This window comes from Epinephelus moara, chromosome 12, assembly GCF_006386435.1.
Source record: "Epinephelus moara isolate mb chromosome 12, YSFRI_EMoa_1.0, whole genome shotgun sequence".
Taxonomy (NCBI): domain Eukaryota; kingdom Metazoa; phylum Chordata; class Actinopteri; order Perciformes; family Serranidae; genus Epinephelus; species Epinephelus moara.
This window is the reverse complement of record NC_065517.1, coordinates 12,858,640-12,865,726: the sequence shown is the minus strand read 5'-3', so window position 1 is coordinate 12,865,726 and position 7,087 is coordinate 12,858,640.

Genomic DNA, 7,087 nt, shown 5'->3' with positions numbered 1-7,087 from the left:
TAACTCAATAAATGGTCCGTGAAAAAAATATTTTTTCCAGCAGATATCTTAGTTACAACATGATTGAGCTAGCAAAGCAGTTTTGTGTTGCTATGTGTGGTATTTATTCAGTTTTGGGAAATCACGATGTCTAGAAAACATCAGCTGACAGGGACAGCTAACAGCAGCAGCAAAGCTAACATCAGGACGTCGTCTCTTAAAAGCTTCCCGTTGTCGGATACAACATGAAACTACTCCAGTTAGCTCAATCATGTTGTTACTAAGACATCCGCTGGAAAAAATATTTTTTTCACGGACCGTGACCGGAGTTATTACAGACACCTAACGGCTAACGGCGTCCCTACACCCCTACGTCGACCCGGTCAAAATGGCCGCGCAACGATTACGTCACATACAGAGCCCGGTAACTTTACAGGAACTTTCCTCCTGCTCCGCTCTCTCAGTGGAGACACGGCGGTTGAGAGGGCAGAGCGAGAGGACGTTCCTGTAGTAGTTCCTGCCCCCCAAATAGTACCAGGAACTTCTTCAGTGGAAATGGGCCTAATTTCACAGGACCAAAAGCAACCAGAACAGCTACTAAATGGACCTCGTGGTGGGATTGTTTCCAATGGAAGAAGTACTCAGATCATTTACTTAATTGAATTATTTAATTGAATTTAACTAATTTATATACTGCTGGGAAACCTAATCTATAATAATATATTATAATTTATTTATTGATTATATAATCTGAAGTATAAAGTAGCACAAAATGGAATTACTTATTAAAGTACAAGTACCTCAAAACTGTACTGTCCAGGAATAAATGTATAGTTTTCCACTACTGAAAATACATCTGTGAGATGAAACCTTTTGATAAGATACCAGCTTTGCTTTTGTCTGGTGTAACAGTTCTTCAGTTGATACTATGTTTTTACTCGGATAAAGGAAGGATTGAATATATTTCATGACCTTGAGCGGAGTATGTTTGCCATCCTTTCAGTTTGCCAGAACTCATTTCATCACATTGCCCTTGGAGACAAGTCGACAGTCTTTGATGTCCTTTTCTTTATTTTCCCCCAGTTGGTATTACTCCAAAGAAAGTACATACAGGCTTAAAAATTAAAAGTGATATAAAGCTGGCAGTGGTTCAAACAACATCCCATCCATAATATTTTCCCCAAACAACAGAGCAGCTCAGGCCTTGGAAAACATAATTCAGTTAAATGGGAGACAGGAAAGGGCACTTGAAGTAAGAGCTCTTCTGAAATGCATGAGATGGTTAGTTGTTTATTTGTTAATACCTGCTTTGTTGGGCCTCGTTCTGGGCTTGTTTTTCTATCTAAAGCCATTGTTCTTTTGCTCCAAATGTACAGAAACGTAACATAAAATATAAACTTTAAGAATTACCAGAAGGCACCTGTTAAGCCATTGTGTGATAATGTTTAGGTGCAAGTTTACATACAAATTAAGATAATGTGGTTCTGGTTGGTCTGTCCACCACTTTGGTCCAGGACAAATTTGCACAGATTTTGTATAGATATTCATGGTCCCCAGAGGACGAACCCAATGACTTATAGCTTTTGCAAATCAAGGCCATAATTTTCATATGCTTTTTTAATCCCATCATCTTTTAAAAATCGTTACAAAGAAACAAAGAAACCTTGTCGCTGAGTTTGATGTGTTTATTGATCTATTCATTGCAAAAATTTGCAATATGAGGCAAAATGGTTAGTCACATTTGCTTCTCTTCACTGGTGGTGCCTTTCTAGACTGTCAGCCCCCCCCCCCCCCAAGGTTAACTTTCTTTTTGAGGTAGAAGATTTCAAGAGGGACATTGCTTCGATATAGGCTATATCCACTTCTTTTTCTTGCTCTCTCTTGTTGCAGATGTATGTGTCCTGCAGATTACACCACATATTCTTCACTGCTTTGTGATTAAACAAATTGTTTTTTAATAGATGTGAAAAAATGCGGAAAATTTTATTTGTTCCAAAAACTTAAATGATGGATGAAAGTTTCGGAGTTGGTGTGTAACATGACTGACACATCCCTTCTAGCATTTCTTTGCTTCTTTCACTTCATCTTTAATGCGGCTATAATCCATAGGAGTTGGAGCTATAAGAGAGTGAATATTAGATTTATAAACATCAGGTGGACAAAACACGACTCCTAATGACTGATCATGTTGCTCTGTAACTGCTGGATATAAGCTATAATAGGCAACTTTTTGGCAATAAGTTCTTCATATTAACCTAAGAGATGATAATATGCCTATGTTATGTTCACTGCTTGTTTCCGCAGCCCCCAAATGGACAAAAAAAGCAGTTTTAAAAAATAGCTTAACATTACATCATGTCTCTATGCGATTTTTTTGTAGTTATGTGATGTAACAAGACTATGTTCTCTGTATTTGCAGGTGTTAAAGGTATGATATTATAATAGGTTGTCCTGGTTTTGACAACAAATTAAGTCAATCAAAGAATATCTCCTAAGGATTCAATTTTAAAGGAGCTCCATGTGAAATTCAGAGCATATGAGTTGTCTGGACACGCTTCTTAATGTGGAGGTGGTTTAGCTGGCAGCTAGCAGCTAACAGTGCCAACCAATAAACAGTGCTACACAATGGCAACAGTGCTGACAGAGCTAACAGTGTTAAACAGGGCAATACCGGAGGGTGGGTGCTATGCTTCTCTGACAACACTGTCCCCATATAAGTGGCAAAAGGATGGTGATGAGCGAGCTGGTAGGATACACACACTAACATGCATGCACGGTTGGCTGGATTGGCTTATAAAAGCAAGCCATGGAGAAGATTGGATTACAACACACACACACACACACACACACACACACACACACACACACACACACACACACACACACACACAGGGGGCGTGACTTCATCTCTGCTAAGGATGCTGTTTCTCCACTACAGAGGTTTCCAAACTCTTTAGACCATGTACCTCTATGTACTAAACCACATTTCCCAAGTATCACATCCAACTACAGATACCAACAATGCAACATTGAAAGAGCCACCTTGCCTACGATAATAATAATAATTAAAATAATATTACACATACCATTTCAGTGAGATGGATGAGCCAGTTTGGACTGGCATACTCTTGGAATGTCAGACATCTACTTGCTTTAACGCACTGTGATAGGCTACATCTGACTCCCTTTGCCATATCTGAAAGTCTAACACTGTGTTGTTGGACAGTGGGACTAGACTGAGCAGTTTACTAGCCTTCTCACCACATATAATATGAGTCATCTCCTTGCTTGGGGAAAACAAAATGTTTTTCCTAATAGTGTGAGATGTACCGGCTTTTGCGATACACAAGCTTGCATGATAAGAGGCTACTTCATGGGTGTTGCACAGCTCTTGATGGTCGTCTGTCGTTATTGTAATTAATCTAATTTTCTCTGAAAAAATCCAATGGTCTTGCTCTGGCTCTTCAGGGCCTCGTCCAGTCATTGTTAAGAACTTCAACACACACAAGACACAGGGATCTTTGCTGTTCCTCTGTCCCTATGATAGTAAATCCTAGATCCTAGATTCATTCTCTTGCTGTGAGTTGTGCTGGCAGTGGTGTGGGTGGCCGACTTCGACTCCTCTTTGGCATTAAAATATTCTTCTGACTTGGACCTGTCAGCACCAGGGTGGTCACTTGCCTCATGACTGTTTTTTGGACCTTGTAGCTATCTCAAAATTCCCCGCATTTTGCTAATTACCAACTGAGAAGTCCGAATCTGAGTTCGTTAGGATAATGTGACAAGGTCATGCTATGTCAGACAGCACAGCATGTCACTTCACGTCATGTCTACACAATGTAGCTAAACGCACAATCTTTATTTCTAAAATATTTAAATGATTGAGAACTCATTTTTATATAATTGTCGTGTTTTTATAACATAAATGTTAATGAAATTGAATTAAATTACATCATTATTTTGGTTTAACTTTGTCTATCACTTTAACTTGGGCCAGTTTGGTCTTTCAGCAAGGCTCTTGCTTACCACCAGGTTGCGTTACCACACTTTGGGAATCACTGCTAAGTGATACCTTAACATAGCAAACAGTGGTTGGCTGCTATATTATTGCTCTGAATGTTGCATACAGAACCTTAAAAAAATAGTAATAAAATCCTTAAAGAGCCATTTAATGAAGCTAAAATATATGTAGCTTCAACAAATTCATTTATTATATTTTTTGAGTGTTTAAAGGTGGCTGTTGGCCAACTACTGTTTATCTTTGGGTCTGTAATTTGTAATTATTCCATTGATATACACACTAGTGGGGTCACTGTGTATCTACATGTAAACAATAATTCATTTGATCAATTTTATGTCAGTGATGTCATGTGCTGTCCCTGTCCTCCCAGATATAAACCTCTCTGACTTGAGCTTTTCCCTGTAAGATCAGAATTCAAAAATATTTTCATAATATCTAGCGTACAGAGGATAAGCCCTTTTCATTTGGCTAACTGCATGACCACACCTGAGGAGGAACTTTACATGTTTGCACAACTACAGTAGTATTGAAGATCTAACAGTAGCTTTGATGTCTCCTCAGGGAAGCGCCTTCCATTTCATACATCTCCAGATTCAACCTGCACAGACAAGGCCTGTCTTCACTGTGATGTACAGTAATACAGTGTTTTTTTTATTTACAGTGTTTATTTTCTTGACCCACTTAAATCCCTTGCTCTATTAAAATATAGCTCTTAAACTGACATTACAGTGATCAAAAACACTGTTTCACATCTGAAGAATATACACACACCAAATGTTCAATCCTCAAGTTCCTCTCAGGGACTTCTTGCCTCATGCTGCCCCCTAGTGGTGAACAGCCACAGCAGCATCTAGGGCCCCTGGGGGCTCTGAGGTTCTCAGATGGCTCCCAAAAGGTCACAAGTGCAAGCCCGGAGCTGTATGAGAGGGATTTGGTGTTACTGAGTTGTTTTTTCCTCAGTCAGTGGACTGGAAGTGACTCTGTTTGAGCAGAGGCTTAAAAACAGATTTGCATGAAGCTGTAGCCACCACACTTTCAAGTCAAAATGCAGTAAGACTTTGTACACTTGTTTTGTACACAGTATTCTTTCACACTTTAGAGTAGAGCTGCAAACATCTGATTTAAAGAGTGTGATATGTGGGGGTTTTTGTGAGTCAGTTTGTGTCTTTTGACTCCTGCTGTGTTTTTTTTATCAATTGTGAACTAAATAAAATAGAGTAATGAGGGCTGATATCCGGACTCGAACCCACAGCAGCATCTCTGTTTCTAGCCACCTTAGCATAACGACTGATGGGATGTTAATGTTGGCTTGTTGGTCCTCCACTCTGGTCCAGACTAAAAAAAATCTCAAATATTCACGTTCCCCTCTGGATGAACTGTAATTACTTTGCTTGTTCCTTTCACTTTTCAGGTGGCACCATCATCTAGTCAAAGTTTTAATTTTTCAACCTCAGTCACACTTTGTGTTTAGCGTGAATTAGCAAATGTTAGCATGCTAACTGTATAGGCTGACCAAACGTCCTCTTTGTTAGCATGCTAACTGTATAGGCTGACCAAACGTCCTCTTTTGCCCGGACATGTCCACTTTTTGCTGACCGAATCCGACCCGAGCCCGAATACAATTTATAGCTACATTTTTGACCAAACCCGGCCCAACCCATTGGGTACCGTCGGGCTCGGATCGCCACACTCTAGTGTGTGTATGTGTCCCCTATAGGGGCCTATCTGAATTTCTGTCTTTGAGAGATATTATTTTGTAATATAACTGAATTTTCTATCCATACATATTAACTTTAAATAGGCTATAGGCCTATTAAAATTATAAGGCATCTTCGAGTAAACTGCGAGTATCATTTAAGTAGGCTATGTCGTGGCCGGGCCGAGTGTCCTCTTTTTTGGAAATCAAAATATGGTCACCCTATGCTAACACAACACTGTCACTAACATGGTTAACATAGTAAATATTATACCTGTGAAACGTTAACTTGTTGTTAACATGTTGGCATACTGATGTAAGCATTTTTCCCAGAGCACCTCCGTGGCTAAGTATGCATGTCCTGATTTTTGCCACCACTGCCGATCAACACTAGCCATCACCAGTCTGTCAGTCTGGATCTGTAAGTCCCTCGGGAACTTAGCTCAGTCGCTCTCAACCACCTTAGGAGGTGTCTTCCATTCTGACCTTGGGACTTCCAGCACATAGCCTACTCACTGCAGATGTTCTTGTACATTATGCCAGCCACTTGGTTCAGGTGTTGCATGTACGCTGTTCCTGCCTGCATCTTACACCCTGTTATTATGTGCTGAACTGTCTCAGGAGCATCTTTGCACAGCCTGCACCTGAGGTCCTGTCTGCTGTGGTAGACCCCTGCTTTTATTGATCCTGTACTAAGTGCCTGTTCCTGTGCTGCCATGATTAGTGCTTCTGTGCTGTCTTTCAGTCCAGCCTTTTCCAGGTTTTAAAATCAGGTGTGGTCAGATGCAAAGATATTTTGAGGCAGCAGAAAGCAATTGCACCATTGACCAACAAAAAACAAGTCAGAATGGCACAGTATTTTCCTGCTATTTAAAGGTCACATTGTTCAGATAGTAGAATAATAAATCATTAATGAGGAAAATAGTTACAGTCTGTAAAATCTGAACATAGCAGAGAGATGAAGTGCTGTCCGTGCTTTACACCTATGTAAAAGTGGAGTTGGACATGCGCTAAATACATTTGCACCATGTACTTTGGACCATGCACTATAGATTGTTTAAATAAGCCCAAGAGTTATGCAAGGGTGTCCAAACTTTTCTTAATGGGGGCCAGATTAGATAATGTGAAAACACCCAGGGGCCAGCTGTCGCTTGCGTCACATGGGTTATTGAAAAAAAGAATCATATACAAATGACACAAACACAACTGTTTCATCTATAAGTGAAAAAGTATTCAAATTCCACCACTCCTGAAAGCAGCAGCCCGTGTTCTTGACTTTGCACTTCTTTGCCGTGGACATGTCTGCTACCATAGCCCTTGTCTTTATTTTTTTCTGCATTTCTTTCATTCTTGTCTGATTATTTTTATTTTTCTTCACATTTTTTTCCTTC